This window comes from Heloderma suspectum, chromosome W (assembly GCF_057233095.1).
Source record: "Heloderma suspectum isolate Gila_16-S chromosome W, 16-S_ref, whole genome shotgun sequence".
NCBI lineage: Eukaryota > Metazoa > Chordata > Lepidosauria > Squamata > Helodermatidae > Heloderma > Heloderma suspectum.
The window spans coordinates 48207225-48224367 of record NC_139475.1 but is presented as its reverse complement, the minus strand read 5'-3'; positions in this window follow the sequence as shown (position 1 = coordinate 48224367).

Genomic DNA, 17143 nt, shown 5'->3' with positions numbered 1-17143 from the left:
ACTAAGCCCCAGACTTTCTCCTTTCTGGCACAATCTCTCCTGATCTTTCCCTTTGTTCATTGCATAATTGGGGCCTGGTGTAATGTGACCAGATGGGTGGTGGGCAGTGGGCAGACAGACAAAAGCTTTTGGGCATCCAGAAGGTCAGAGGCCTTTGGCTTGTGGGATTGAGAACAAAGGGAAGATGTTGTAAGACAAGGGGTTTTTTTGGAGATTGATAACAGCGGGGGGCGGGGGGATGGTTTGATTTCCTATGTACCCATGTTGAATTTTAGGATTAGTTGATAGGGCAAAGTCTGTGGAACACTCTCCATTAATAGCTTTAAACTGGAGAGCAAGAGGCATTCTAGGATAGCAACATGGGAAGCTTCCCTATAGCGGGTCAAACTTTGTTTACTCCAGTATTGTCTACACTGGCATCTTTCAAACACCTCCTGAAACCACACTTGTTCATCCAGGCTTTTCCTGGACTGTAATTAATCATGCTCCTTCTTACTGTGCCTTGTATTGCTTTTATTGGAATTGTTTGTAACGTTGTGCTTTAATCTTGTATCATAAATCTGATTTTAATATTTATATGTGAACTGCTTTGGGATGTTATCATATTTAAAAAGGTAAAGGTAAAGGAGTCCCCAGCCAGTCGTGTCCGACCCTAGGGTGCGGTGCTCATCCCCGTTTCTAAGCCGAAGAGCCAGCGCTGCCCGAAGACGCTTCCGTGGCCATGCGGCCGGCATGACTGAACACCGAGGTGCACGGAACGCTGTCGCCTTTCCCGCCGAAGCGGTGCCTCTTTATCTACCTGCAGTTTCTTGCTTTCGAACTGCGAGGTTGGCAGGAGCTGGGACTGAAGACGGGGGCTCACTCCGTCACGCGGCACTCGGGTCTCGAACTGCTGTCCTGCCGGTCAGTTCAGCGTCTTAACCACTAAGCCACCGCGGCCCATTGTTATTATATTTAGCAGTATATAAATATCACAGATAAATACTGTGCCTGAAAGGGGCTCTCAGTATTCCCAGAAAGCTTTTTCTCCCAGTACTTGATAAAGGAGATCCTGGGTTCAACTCCCCTGGCGTTGAACCTGAACCTCATGCACCCAACATGAAGTGCAGTTGGCTTGTTGTGATGGTCCCTATAGCCATGCACTCCCACCCCCGTAAAGAGAATCCACAAATTCGGCCAACTGTATTGATCCATATCAACAAACCAGTCCTAGCAGTTTTCATTTCTGCCAGGAGCAGGGCTTTTGTCGAGCAGATGGGGCTGGATGCAATAATAATATACTTAAAAATGGATGGGGTTGGATCCAGATTAAGTTAATCAGTGGCTAACTAAAATTCCTCAGTCGTGAAGGGACTAAAGCTTGGAGAGCCAGTGTGGTTTACCAGTTAGAGTGCTGGGCTGGGAACACCTGGGTTTGAGTCCCCACCTGGATTTGAGTGAAATTCTGGGTGGACTTTGGGCCACTCCGATGTCAGGGTGGAAACTGAGCCTATAGAGCCCCAGAGCAGTTCTGATTCTGAGGAGGAACAGGAATCCATGGGAGAGGAGCGTGCTCATCGCTCACAGGCACAGCAGCTGGCAGAGATTCCTCCTGCCAGCATTCCTGGGATAGATAGTGACCCTGGCAGCGAAAGAGCGCGGGAGGGGGGCTTGCTGGACGCTCGGCGCAGACGCAGAGAGCGGCACCAGATGGAGGGCGCGGAAAGGAGGCGCTCCGCTTGTTTGGCGCACAAACAATGGTCGCGTCCAAGGACCCACGGGAAAGAGGGAGGATCTCTCCCTAGCCCATAAGTTCAGGGTCTTCCCGTGGTTCTCCTTCAAATGGGGACCAACTGCCTTACCCGGAGCTTAGGCTACTCTGCTATCTACCCCAGTGCCGTTCCTTGCTTAGTCGCTAGTGATTAGTATCTGAAAGAGTCATAAAGGAATAAAGCCTTGGAAAGAATCCTTGTTGTCTGTGTCCTGAGTTGGCTATTGGAGGGGACTACAAGAGGCAGCTAGGGCGCTCCTGACATCCGTGACTCGCAGCCTAACCTACCTCACAGGGTTGATGTGAGCATAAAATGGAGAGGTGGCTCATGAATGCCACCTTGGGCTCCTTGGAGGAAAAAGCGGGATAGAAATGTAACCAGTAAATAACATGATCTGGATCTAATCCCCTGTGTCGAGAAGGCTCTGGGTGTCGGCTGTGCCCGTGCTTCCAACCTTTCAGCTTTCCTGACGATGATTCCCATTCTAAAAAAAATATAATAAAGTACAACAACAAAGTACTTGTTTGTACTTGTTTATTATAAAATATAATAAAGTACAAACAACAAAGTGTCGCCCCCCCGGCCTGCACTTCCCCCAGGGAGAGAATCAAAAGCTAGAGAGGTGGTGGCCAAATCCCAGATCAACACTCCTCGTGTTCAGAACAGCCACTGAACCCTGGACTCGAATTGATCCTGGCTTCATCGCTGCCAGCTGGGTTGTGCCCAGCACCCAAACGCCTCCTGGGATGTGAACTTCACACCATCTTGTGGGCCAAGGGAGGAAGACTTTGAAAACATCAACTCCCAGCGTTTCTGGCCCTTGGCCATGCTAGTTGGGGCTGATAGGAGTTGAAGTTCACCACACCTGGAAAACACCAGGTGCTGCTCTAAAATCGTTTCAGTCCTGGCCCTCAACAGGAACGGGGGGGCCTTCCCTTTTGAAACTATCTGTCTGATGAGGGGGGCTCTTTCAGCTTGCTGGGACTCCAGTTCTTTCTCTCCCAGACCTGCAGTGCGCTCAGCAGTCTGACTGGCAATTGGCTAAATCCATCTACAAGTTCCATGCCATGGATATCGACGGCAATGATGTTTTGCTGCAAAAGTACAGGCAAGTGTGGGCTGTACAGGGGCGAGGCGGGATGTGTGTTCCAGTGTGTTTCTGCTTTGGGCATTGGGTCAGATCCCCTGTGGAGGTGCTTGATTGCAATATATCCACATGCCGGGATCATGACCCTGCTTCTCATGCCTTTTATCCTTGACAACAACCCTGCAAGGTAGCTTAGATGGAGAGATGGCAACTGGCTTGAGGTCATCTGGCACTTTTCACTGCCCAATGGGGATTTGAACACGGGTTTCTCCTGCTCTCCTGCAATGCTCTAACTGCTGCTCTTGGTGGGCCCACCTCCTTGCTGCCATCACCTATTTCCTTGTCTCTTTCTCTGGGCCCAGTCAGCACTGTCCTTCAGAGGGAGGACAAGATGTGCAACGTGTAATCCCCCCCCCACACACACACACAGACTTAAAGGTTTGCTCTTCCTCTCCCTTGTTTCTAAGTTGTAGCCCATTTTTTGGCCTTGAGTTGGGAGATCCTATAAAAAGTGTGCTTGAGCTGGGGGTGGGATCAGTAATGCATGTGTGCTCTGCTTTGCTGCTAGCACAGTGCTTTTGGACTTTATTTTGGGCACAGATGTCCAGAATCCTGTGTAAATTTGTGTTGGACAATTGCTGTTCTTAATCTTGGACTTGTTTTGGGATGGGATCCAGGATTGGCTTTCTGTGAGAGGAAGGGCTCTGATCATGGAAGGTCCCTTGGCTCATTTTTGGGGATCCCCCCTTCCCAGATCACCCCATTCAGCAGGGTCTCTGGACTGTGTAGTGTTTGGGAGGGGCTGCCTTGGAAAAGGGAGGTGAGGAAGTCCATTTCCTTCAGCACAGTTGAGCCAGTGTAGGTCAGGATCCACCCCCAGATGCCCATTCCTGGCTTTATGATGTTGTGTACTGTGGGGGCTCATAAGCTCCCCTTCAGCTGTCTAAATGAAAAGCGCCTACCTTTATGAAATTCCCATTTGAGTGCTTGGAGTTGCCGCATTCCCGGTCAGATGGTTTGCTTGTCTAACCCAGGCTTCTCTGCTCTGATGGGCAGCGATTTTCTGGGGTCTCTGGCAGGGACAGAGCTTCCCAACCTCCTCCTTCCTTAACTGGAGAATCTGGGGCTTGAACCCAGCCCCTTTGCTCTGTGGATTCTCTACTCACTAATTAGAGGAGGCATCCCATCAATCTCCACACCCCTAATCAGACAAAGCATCCTGTGAATCTCCACGCCCCATCTGAAAGTTTCTTGCCCTCAAATGACTCCCCTCCATCTCACTCCCCAGCACCTGGAACTCCCCCTCCCCACTTTTCTTGCTCCTGCCCCTCTTCAACCCTCTCTGCAAAGGCCTTTTGACCCACAGCACCCCACTCAAACGAAAGCCTGAACAGCTGTTCTCTGCTGTTGAATGTGCCTATTTGCTCCTTGAAACAGGGCTCTTTTCCTTCAGCTACTCTACCTTAGCAGAGGGGGCTGTTGCTCGGGGGTAGAGCCCATCTTTTGCAGGGTGGAAGTCTCCGGTTCAGCCCCAGCTCGAAGGGCTGGTGGGGCAGCCCCCTGCCGAGCTGTTGGTTCAGACCCCAGTGCCTCCGCTCCCAAAAGGACCAGGGAGCAGGCGAAGGGGATAGCCCGTTTAGCAACGGCATCAACAGAGCTGGATGTCCGTGTGAGACAGTGAAGCCACCTGGCCACCTTACCGTTCCGGGTTCCCCCCTCCCCTGCAGGTTGTCGAGAAGGACTTGCCCACTTACCTGTAGTCCCGATTCGCCACGACACTGGATCTGCCTCTGCCCTGATTCTGCTCCGCTCTTTTCTTGCGACGTTGTGCCCCGATGACGGACGGCCTTCAAACCAACCCCACTTGGTGAGGCACGAGCTCGCAGGGATGGCGAGGCCCCACGGGCAGGCGGCTCTGGGGCTGAAGCTCCCGTCAGCTTTGTAGCAATAAAGATTGGTTTTTTCTCCTCTAAAGCGACTTGGCCTGTTTCTGTGCGTTTATATCTGAAATTTGGCATCTCTCCCTGATCCTTCTAACTGGACATGCTGGGGATCGAACTTGGGACCCTTTGCATTCAATACATCTGCTCTACCACTGAGCTATTTTTTCTTGTTCACGTTTATATCCCACCCGTTTCCCTCTTGCGAGGAACCCAAAGTGGTGTACATGGTCCTCATCTCCGTTTTATCCTCACAACAACCCTGTGAGGTAGGTTAAGCTGAGAAATCAGGGACTGGCCCAAAGTCACCCAGCGAGCTCCATGGCCAAGTGGGGACTTGAGCCTGGCCCTCCCGAGTCCCAGTCCACTGCACCACAGCTGGATCACACTAGATCCTTCCCCTAAAGATGAAGCAAGGCTCTAGTCCTCATGGTTCCAAAGAAATGGCTGGTTTTAAATAGGAATATATGGAGTCAGACCCTAGATCCAATGAGATTGTCTCATCCAATGGGCAGCAATTATCCAGTACAAAGAGGTTTTATCCCTCACCTGCTCCCTTTTCTGTGAAAATTGAACCTGAGACCCACATCCAAAGCAGGGGCTCCACCATTGAGCTGTAGGTGTCGCCAACCAATTGGTGTCCCCATAAATCTTAAGGAGGCCCTGTGAGAACCAGGCCCCATCCCCCTGGCCCTGAACCCCCATAACTTCATCAGGGGGTTCTATATCTTGGTCCCTTGCTAGTGTCAGGACTAGAGAGTAAAATTTCCAGAAATTTTGAGGCCATGAGGGAAAACATTTTTTCCCCAGAAAAATTTGAAATTTTGGAAAAATTAAAACATGAGCAGTACTTATTTTTTTAGCATGCTCTACACATCTAAAGTCACCTTGTTGCCTTAAGACAGCCTTTCCCAACCTGGTGCCCTCCATATATTGTGGACTTCAGCTCCCATTGGTCTCAGCCAGCATGGTCACAAATGCTGGGCACTGTAGTCCAAAACATCAGAGGGCACCAGTTTGGGGAGGGATGCTTTAGGAAGATAAAGCCTTTCTGTTATGAAAGTTATTCTATGTATGACTTAGTGTGCTCATAAAATTATATTTTAAAAGTTTTAAAAGTAAACTCAGTGAATTTGTAATTCTTGTTTGAATAGATCAGAATTACATTAAATGGCAGCTTTTTGTTGTTTATTTGGTCAGTCACTTCCGACTCTTCATGACTTCACGGACCAACCCACGCCAGAGCTTCCTGTCGGTCGTCGCCACCCCCAGCTCCCCCAAGGTCGAGTCCGTCACCTCCAGAATATCATCCATCCACCTTTTCCCTTGGTCAGCCCCTCTTCCTTTTGCCTTCCACTGTCCCCGGCATCAGCACCTTCTCCAGGGTATCCTGTCTTCTCATGATGTGGCCAAAGTACTTCAGTTTTGCCTTTAATATCCTTCCCTCAAGTGAGCAGTCTGGCTTGATTTCCTGGAGGATGGGCTGGTTTGATGATCTTCTTACAGTCCAAGGCACTCAGAATTTCCCCCAAGCACCACAGTTCAAACCCATCTATCTTCCTTGGCTCAGCCTTCCTTACGGTCCAGCTCTCGCAGCCGTAGGTTACTATGGGGAACGCCATTGCTTTCACTATGCGGACCTTTGTTGTCAGCGTGATGTCTCTGCTCTTCACTATTTTATCAAGATTTGTCATTGATTTGTCAAGAAGTAAATGTCTTCTGATTTCCTGGCTGCAGTCAGCGTCTGCAGTAATCTTTGTGCCTAGAAAGGCAAAGTCTGTCACTGCCTCCACGTTTTCTCCCTCTATTTGCCAGTTATCAATCAAGCTGGTTGCCATAATCTTGGTTTTTTTGAGGTTTAACTGCAACCCAGCCTTTGCACTTTCTTCTTTCACCTTCGTCATGAGGTTCCTCAGCTCCTCCTTGCTTTCAGCCATCAAAGTGGTATCATCTGCATATTGGAGATTGTTAATGTTTCTCCCAGCGATTTTAACTCCAGCCTTGGCTTCATCGAGCCCAGCACGTCGCATGATGTGTTCTGTGTACAGGTTGAATAGGTAGGGCGAGAGTATACAACCCTGCCGTGCTCCTTTCCCAATCTTAAACCAGTCCGTTGTTCCGTGGTCTGTTCTTACCGTTGCTACTTGGTCGTTCTACAGATTCCTCAGGAGGCAGACAAGACGACTTGGTATCCCCATACCACCAAGAACTTGCCACAATTTGTTATGATCCACACAGTCAAAGGCTTTAGAGTAGTCAATAAAACAGAAATAGATGTTTTTCTGAAACTCCCAGGCTTTCTCCATTATCCAGCGGATATTGGCGATTTGGTCTCTAGTTCCTCTGCCTTTTCTAAACCCAGCTTGTAAACCCAGCTAAATGGCAGCTACAGCATCAGAAACACAGGACTCCACAGAACAAAACCCAAGCTGTCAAGAACGCACAATCATGACTCGACTCGCATGTTGGGAAACTGAGCATAAATGTCTATCAGTAAAATGCACTTTAGATCAGTAATTTTAATATGGAATGAAAGAACCAGCTATGTTGGGAAACTTACAGAGAGGATTAAAAAAACATTTCCCCCCATGGCTTCATTATTTCCAGACATTTAAAATCTCTAGTCTTTCTATAAAAGTGTTGTTACAGTTTTTAGAAATCATTGGGGTGGGGTGGGGTGGGGTGGGGGGAGTAAAGGCTGAGGAACAATATATAAATACTTTGTCTTAAATTCTAAAAGAAAATATTTCACAATCCAAAGCTGTTAAATTTTTCAGAAAACAAAAATGGTCATTGGGGGAAAAGCCTGTTTTTCCCCCAAAATTTTCAAGTCTTTTTCTGGGCTTTCACATCTCTAGTCAGGTGTAAGGCCAGCTGTTTGAACGGCCAGTTGTCCTGGCTTAACAGAAGGGAGAGAGGAAGAACACTGGTGGAACTGGGACATCTGAGTGTTTTTTGCTTTCATTTTTAATGCAGTCTTCCCCAGTTTGGTGCCCTCCAGATGTTTTGGATTACAATGCCCAGCATTCCTGACCAGTGGCCATGTTAGCTGGGGCTGATGGGAACTGAAGTCGACAGCATCTGCAGGGCACCAGATTCGGGAGGGCTGATTTGATGTGTTAGGGGCCTTGGCTGTAATTTGATCCAAAGGTTAAAAGTAAAACTTCACAGATGAGATAGTAGAATGTCTCTGGAGTGGGAGGCAAAGTACAAAACGGGTTTACATCAGCCAAGCATGTGGAAGGGACAGAAGGCATAACATCTATAGAATCCTAGAGTTTGAAGGTCCCCTTGAAGTCATCTAGTCCAGCCCCTACTCAACACAGGCTCTGTGATGCAGGATGCAGTAATAGCATCCCTGACAGATGGTGTATGTCAGGGGAAAAGTGGAGATTGAACCTGAGACCTGCATGCAAAGCAGGGACTTCACCATTTAGCTGGTCTCCCCATAAATCTTAAGGAGGCCCTGTGCCCCTCCAGATGTTGGAGTTGGGAGTCCAACATCTGGCCAGTCCTGTATCTGCTGTCGGTATTGCCTACTTTGGTTGGGCCAACTTCATGGCCTCTGCCTTTGGGATGGAGGCAGCAGCTGAAGTCCTGGGCTTGGCGTAGGGAGCACAACAGCAGAACCCTTCTATCCCGCCCCCAACATCACAAGCCTTAAGCTCCTCATTTTGGGCCTTCGCCAGGACATTTGCCTTTCACGTACTCCGAGCTCACAGGGTTGTGCGCAGAAGTTGCAAAACAAAACAACTCTGATTTCCTTGGTAGGCAGGTAGGGATGAAAATACAGCTAGCAATTATCTGGATTTTGTCGCTTAATTGCTGGCCTTATCAACAACCCGAGCTGATTATCTTTTGTTTTTCCTGTACCTCCGAGTCTCTTTCTCAGCAGCTTGACAACATGCCCCTGCTAGATTGGACTTCAGGGCTATCTCAGTGTCAGGGTGGACACTGAGCCCATGGAATCCCAGAGTAGTTCTGATTCGGAGGAAGAGCAGTCGCTCCTGGGAGAGGAGCGCGCCCCTTTTTCCCAGGGCCCGCAGCTGACAGAGTTTCCTCCCACCCACATTCCTAGATTAGAAAGCAGTCCAGGGAGTGACCCAGCACCGATAGCAGACTGGTTGGATGCGCGGCGCAGATGCAGAGAGCGGCGCCAAATGGAGAGCGCGGAAAGGAGGCGTAGCGCCCGGTTGGCGCTCAAAGAACGGTTGCGCCCAGAGGATCCAAGGGAAAAGGGGAGGGATTCTCCCTAGTCCTTATATTCAGGGGTCTGCCTGTAATTGCTTTTCAAACGGGGACCAACTGTTCTAACTTAGGGCATAGGGATGCTGCTGCTCAGATCTAGTTGCTACCTGTAGAGCTGTTAAGTTATAAAAGAAGAATAAAGCTTTAAAAAGAATCCCTTTGTCTGTGTCTGGACTTGGCTACTGGATTAGACTGAGAGCCCTCCAAGGAGCCCTTGACACTCAGCTGTAGACAGCATGGTGCCCCTGGCTACCAACGCACCCCACCCCAGACCCCTTTCTTACAAAGAATTCACATTTTCTTACCAGCAGTTGGGTGTTCTGGGAAACAGGTTTCTAATGGTGCTGAAAACTGGGGCTTCAATGACACTGTTTAACATGGTGGGACGCGGACCTCCACCTTGTCTACAAGTCTTGGGGGCAGGGTGCTTGTCCTTTGCCGCGCTGCCCGAGGCAGCCATTTTGTGGTGGTGCCCAGGACAGTTTCCCCAAGTGCCAACCATATCTAAGGACCCAAAAGGTCACCTACGCCTGATCTGTCTAATCCAATTTTCTAATAATTTTCTAAAAGAAAATTTAGAAAAGTTTCTTTAGAAAAGAATTTTCTATTTTTTAAAATTCTTTAATAATCTAATTTTTCCTCCTCTTTCTCCTCCTAGCTACCAAGCAGATGCCTTGGTGAACCCTGCAAGCAGGACTTGAAAGCAACTTCCCATCCCCTGAGTAGCTCTTACTCAATGGTAGACCTCCCCCCGTGAACCTAGAGGTTCTATACAGCCATCATGACTAGCAACCAGGGATGTTGTCCTCTCCCATCTTTTGGTCCAATCCCCTTTTCGGACCAGTCTGGTAGCAGGGAGTTCCATAAATGATGTGCTACATAGTGGACTTCGTTTGTCTGATCTTGTTCATTGGACTCTGTGGATGCTCCCAATTTAAAAAAATATTGTGAGAGGGGGCAAAAAATACCTCTGTCCTCCCATCTACTGCCAGGACAGAGGTTTAGCCACAGGCCCTTTCATCTTGGGGACCCACCCCCCAAAAAAACTCCACTTAGCTTTACAGTTTTGTTTTTCCACAGCTTTGCTCCATTGTCGGTTTTGTGTGGTTTTAGAGTACTGTTCAAACTCTTTATTGTGGGGTGGGGGACATGTGGCCCTCCTGCTGCTGGACTGCAAGTCCCATCAGGCCTAGCCAGCAGTGGGGGATGATGGGAGCTGTAGTCCAATATGCTGGGCCACCTGTCCCACAACCCCTGCGTTTGACGGTTTGCCGCAAAAAATGTGGCTTTGAGAGCGTGTAACTCAAAACGTTAGCAGCAGGGGCGATGCGCCTACTTCTCAACCCCCCCCCCCCAGCCTCTTTCCTCAAAGAAGGGGCTTAAAAGGCGTGGTAAGGGAAGGGGGGTTAGAGTTTCAGCAACAGACACTGTTGGTCTTCGGCATTATCTCATCTGCATTTGTATCTCCTCTTCTGTCCAAGGAGTCCACAATGAACTACAAAAGAGAAACTTTCTCCCCATGTCATAAGACAAACACAGACGCCCCTGCAACCTAGGAGAGCTATTTCACTTGTTTCCACAGGAGGACAGGTTGGCTTTTAGCATCTTGCCTCTGCCCACGCCCACTGGGCTGAAGCCGCCCTCCCAAAGGGCCAGACGCATCATGCACATCTTGGGTCCAGGCCTGACACCTGTTCTGGAAGGCAAATGCCATTTTGGGCTGCATTCATAGAGGCATAGCTTCCAAATCCCGGGAAGTACCAGTTCCCCTCTACTCAGCACTAGTTAGGCCTCATCTGGAGTACCGTGTCCAGTTCTGGGCACCACACTTGAAGAAGGATGCAGACAAACTGGAGAGGGTTCAGAGGAGGGCAACAAAGATGATCAGGAGCCTGGAAACAAAGCCCTATGAGGAGAGACGGAAAGAACTGGGCATGTTCAGCCTGGAGAACAGAAGACTGAGGGGAGATAGGATCGTGCTCTTCAAGGACTTGAAAGGTTGTCCCAGAGAGGAAGGCCAGGATCTCTTCTCCATCATCCCAGAACGCAGGACACGAAATCATGGGCTCAAGCTGCAGGAAGCCAGATTCCGGCCGAACATCAGGAGAAACGTCCTGCCTGTTAGAGCAATACGACAATGGAGCCCATGACCTAGGGAGGCGGTGGGCTCTCCCACCCTGAAGGCGTTCAAGACGAGGCTGGACAGCCATCTGTCAGGGATGCTCTGACTTGGATTCCTGCATTGAGCAGGGGGTTGGACTTGATGGCCTTGTAGGCCCCTTCCAACCCTACTATTCTAGGATTCTATAAGGAACACACCACCTTGTTGCCAGGGCTTGAACTTTGGCCACAGGGGACGGATTGCATCTTTTGTTTTTTGTCAGCTGGATTTGCTGAGGCCCACCGCTGCGTGCAAAATGTTGGAAACCCAGAACACACATGCTCAAGTTTCCCTGGTGGGGGAAGGCCACTTGCAGCCATGGTGATCTGTTCGGATCTCTGGCAAGGGAGATCTGTGCCTTCCCCAGCACCCCTGCTGGGTGGGGAGGGAAAGGGGGAGTCAGAGAGAAAAACGGGTGGTTTGCCACAGAATGCAGGGGCTTTTTGGTGATAGCCCCATCTTTGCCGAGTTTTAAGAGAACTTCAGTCTAGACGAGATTAGAACTAGTCTAACATCCTTCCTAAGGATCCTAGAACTGAGAGCCACCATAAACCAGCCAGTTCTATACCCCTCAAGCACAGTCTGTGCTTGGCACATGGTCTCCTAAATTACCACCCTTTCCTGGGCAGGATCTGTAAAATATCACAAAGGACAAGATTTCATTCTCTCTCCCCTCCTGCCACCCCGGAGATGTGTTTCTCCCAATCTCATGACAGGTTTGAGGAGGAACTAAAAATAACCCAGCGTATGAGGGAGCAGATGGCATGATCGGTGAATGACTGAGTAGTCATGGGTTCGAATCCCCTACTCAGCAGTAAAGCTTAGGAGACAAGCCCAGGCTGGTCTCTCTCAGCCTAACCTACCTCCCAGGGTGGTTGTGATGATACAGAGAGGCCGACGTGGGAGAAGAACGGGATAATGCAGATTCTGGAGGGGCACAAACCCCACCGCCCCCTCCGAATTTGGTCTGCAGGCAAGGCCGCACGGCCAGCTGAAGGCTCTCCACTTTTTTTCTCTTTTCCACCACAGCGGCCTGTAGCTAGATCAGGTAAATGCCCAGGCAGCAGACACACAGGGCAGTGGGAGGAGAGAGAGAAAGGCAAGTGGTCACTCCTTGCTCGTGTGACAGGCTTGCCTCAGTGGCATACAACGAGCAAGGAGGTAGAAGGTCCCACTTTTAATCGGGAGTAAAAAGATACTTAGGCAGATGGGCGAGAGCACCCTCTGGCGTCAGGGACCAAGTTGGACCTCCGGGAGACTACACCCCCCGGGCGGAATAAAAAGCAAGGTGCTAGCCCTTGTGAGGCCAAAGAGATCCCTGCAAGCAGGGGGACAAGGCCTACTCCAATCTCAGGGGTCAAGGAGGTGGTGAATAAGATTTTAGGCACTCAAAACTAACCCTATAAACTCTTTGCAGCTTATATTCAAGGCTCAGAAGGAGAAAAGGTAAAAATGAGGGGGCCTTAATGAATTGCGCAGACCCAACACCCCTCCAAGGTTGGCCAGATAAAAGCCCACCCCTTCTAAAAACAGGAGATCATGAGGCCCACATACAGTTGAGGGGGGGATGACAGGTCCCTTGTGATTCAAGCAGAGGCAACCAAGGGCACGGACTTTTCCAGCAAGAAGTGACGACGGGTGTTGTAGCCCTTAAAAGATGAACACATTTCTTCATGAAAGCTTCCACTGGAAGCAATCTGTTCATCTTTACCACGTCTGTGGCGAGCTCTCCAGGGTTTTAGGCGGATTATGCCCTGCAGAGTGATTCTATGGTTCTGCAGGCAAAGCAGGCTTGAGTTCTGGTCCTTTCCCAAAACAAAAGCAAGGTTCTAGTCCTCATGAATAAAGAGCAGATTTAAATAGGAAACTGCCTTATACAGAGTCAGACCACTGGTCCATGTAGCCCAGTATGTCTAGCAGCTGCAGCTCTCCAGGGTTTTAGGCAGGAGTCTTTCCCAGCCCTCCCTGGAGATGTTGCCGGGGATCGAACCAGGGACCTTCTCCGTGTGAAGAAGGGGCTCCACCTCTGAGCTATGGCTGATCCCTGAGCCAGCAGGTGCCTTGTCCTGCTTCTCACACTGACACTTTCTCTCCCCTCTCCCTCCCTCTCTCTCCCATGCACGTGTGTGCGCTTGCTCATGCTCTCTCTTTCTCTCACACTCACACACACACACACACGTATGTATATACAAAAATCTTTGGCTCCCTTACCACCTTGCACTGAGCTCAAATGACAACATTTTAATCCTTCTGATGCAAGTAAAAAATCGCGGAATCATTAGTCAAAAGGCACATTTTCAACAACAAAAAGAAAAGCATCCTCCCCACAACCCTCTGCTGTTGGTTGTTGCTGTTTTTACATATATACAATTTCCAATTAATTATAAATATGTATAGAAAAAAAATCACAAGCAGACAAAGAATATGCTTAGAAAGTGCCAACGAGGGACAGAAGGAGAGGAAGATTTTTTTCCCATTAAAATATACATACAATCAATAGAACAAATGGCATAATAATTTAGTTTAAAACATAACTGTTAACATATTATTATAATAATTATTATTCATCTTCCTGATGAAAAATGGAGATGGGAAGCTGGGGTGGGGGGCTGCATGTCACGGATGGGGTCTTGTCCACCTTGCTCTCCAACTCCCCAAGAAAGCAACCAGGGAAATTGCATATTTTGTTTTAATTAAAATAACCCTAAAGGAACCACATACACTTCTGAAGGTATTTATTTGGGGAGGTGGAGTCGACCAAGAGCACCTTCCAAGTCTTTTCTTTCCTGAGTTTTAACCTTTTTCCTTTCTCCCGCTGCTACAATCCACTAACCAGTCAAAACTGGACTAACTGGATTTACTATGGCTACTAAAATATTTAATCTGAACAGCAACATGCAACAGGTCCCTGCCCCAAGGGCCTTACAAAACAGGGTGAAAATTCTGCTTCTCTAAGGGAAACCGAATCCACGGCTGCCTACATGATGCGAACAGCATATTTGCATAGTTTCTTTGTTTTTGCATAACTTCTTTGCTGCTTCTGGACGTGGGGTGGGGCAAGGCAACTGAACCCACTGCAAATCTTCATTCTCTCTCAATCACTCATGCAGACTTTCTCCCAAGATTTCCACTGTTTGCCCACAGGGCCATTACACGCATAAGGACTAGCGACTTAGTTTTGTTTTGTTTCTAAAAAAGGTTTTTTGAGGGGACTGCTGCTCAGAATACATTCCAAGTACCAAAATTCCACAGTAGCGGCTTTAGACTTTGTGCAACACACACCTGCTGTCTGTGGTAAATGGCAGAGAAATGGCAGATATGATGAAATCAGAGGCCCCTGGCTTGAAATTGTGATACCAGGTAGTATAAAAGCATAGCCCAAGGTTTGCAAACTTGGGTGTTGCCCAATTTATTTATTTACGAGCTGCAGTGTCCGACCACCAGTTAGATTTTCACTAGAACAGAAAAACACCCACTTGGCAGAAAGTTTTTAAAACGTCTACCTAGTTTTAAGACCAGTAAAAAAATGTGTGGCAGCAGAGGCATCTTCCTCCCCCTTCTTTCTCTCTCTTTCTCACACTTACACACAGTGGGATACTTTCTTTTTTAAGGTAGCACCGATTGGGACATTGCTAGACTCCTAAATCTGTTTCCCAGGGTCCCCAAGTATCCACTGATGCCAATGGAAGGATTCTCCGTGTAATTGCCATGGAGGGGAAATTTTTCACGGGGGGTGCAGCTGGGAAGGAAAGGGTTAATGCCCCTCCCCACATGCTGAAATGCCCCCCTCCCCGAAGGGCAATTAAGCTGAGGAAAAAAAATCTTCCATTGATACCAATGGAAAGATTGGTCCCCAGATATTTTAAGGGCCTAGCAACACCCCTGTCACTGCAGGCACCCCTTTCTGCCTGTGCCGGAGAGAGAAGGGGAACTGCCTGTTCTAAGACGAGGGGTGCACACCCTCTAACAGTGAAGCACAAGCGTGGCTGGGGGGTGGTTCCCCTTGTGTTTTACTCTATGGCAATTTGAGGCAGGTTTCCTCCACTCAGCCTCAGGCGACTCACCAGAGGCAGTTTCTCGGATCAGGGGATGGCACTGGCTCATTCGGTTCAGAGCTGACAGGTGCCGGACGAGGAAGAGTGAGGCAGGATCCCAGGAACCGTAGGAAGGGCAGAGGCGGCCACGGGCAAGGCGTCCTGCTGATTCCACCTCGTGCGGAAAGGTGGAGAGTAAAACTGAAAGGATAAAAACTGGCAGGCTCTGGGACAGAGGAGAGGTGCCGGGGGTTGAACCTGGGACCTTTTGCATGTAGAGCAGATGCTCCACTATGGAGCGACAGGTCTTCTGCAAGGCTTGGGGGACTCTGGAGTGAAGGTTCGAGCAGCTAAAGGAGGACAGAGAGGGCAGAGGGAGCCAGGCAGACAGGCTTCTAAAACCGGTGGTGTCCAGCATATGGGAGCTAACATCTTGGGGGCGAAAAGCAACAGACTGCTCCCCAGCTAGAGATGTAAAGTCTCCAGAAATTTTGAGGCCATGGGCAGGGGGGATGTTTTTTTTCCGGGGTTTTCGGAAAAATGGAAAAATAAGCAATACTTATTTTTTAGTGCTCTCTACAGATCTAACATCACTTTGTTGCTTTAAGGCTGCCTTCCCCAACTTGATGCCCTCCAGGTATTTTGGACTTCAGCTCCCATTGGCCTCAGGCAGCATGGCCACTGGTCAGGAATGCCAGGTGCTGTAGTCCAAAACATCCACAGGGCGCCAGGTTGTGGAAGGATGCTTTATTTATTTATTTATTTATTTATTAAATTTATTAATCGCCCATCTGACTGGTCACCCAGCCACTCTGGGCGATGTACAACCCACCATAAACAATAAAATTTTACCATAAAATTAAAAAAAAAAAAAAATGCTTTAGGAACATACAGCAGCCTTTCTGTTCCTAAAGTTATTCTATGTATGACTTAGTACGCTCATAAAATTATTATATTTTAAAACTTTTTAAAGTAAACTCAGTAAATTTGTAATTCTTGTTTGAATAGATCAGAATTACATTAAATGACTGCTACAGCATCAGAAACACAGGACTCTACAGAACAAAACCCAAGCTGTCAAGAATGCACATTTACTGTCAAGAACACACAGTGGTGACTCTACTCACATGCTGGGAAACTGAGCATAAATGTTCATCAGTGGAGTATATTTTAGATCAATAATTTGTATAAGGTATTAAAGAACTAACTATGCTGGGAATCTTACAGAGAGGATTAAAAATATTTCTCCCCATGATTTCCAGACATTTTACATCTCCAGTCTTTCTATAAAGTTGTTCTTATTACATGGTTTTTAGAAATCATTTTGGGGGGAGTAAAGGCTGAGTAACAATGCATAAATACTTTGTCTTAAATTCTAAAAATATTCCACAATCCAAAGCTGTTCAATGTTTCCAAGTTTGCAGGGGGGAAAAAACAGTCTTTGGAAAAAATGGGGGGGGTGAAGACCTCCATGAGGTCTAGAAACTTTGGGATTCTCCCCCCCCCCCCCATTAAAACCAGTAGCAAAGTATCTACGGATACCAGATTGGAGCAGTCGCTAAGTTCCATGCCCCCCGTTCGCCAAGAACTTCCCCAGTGTGGTGCCGAACTGCGACTCCCATCATGATGGGAGTTGAAGTCCAACAGCTCTGGAGGACACCACATTGGGGAAGGCTGACTGAGTTAACACCCACAAAGCTCTTGCTTCTGGTTGTCATGGATTCGAATTGCACTCCCTGTAGACAAACTGGATAGAATTGGGGGGGGGAGTATAAAGATCCCAGCTTTCCAAACTCAGTAGTTTGTGTAGGGGTGGGGGTGGTGCAGGGGCGTCTTGTGGGGGGAAGCAGGCGGTGGGGGAAGCAGGCGGTGGGGGAAGCAGGCGGTGGGGGAAGCAGGCGGTGGGGGGGCTGGCTACTTGT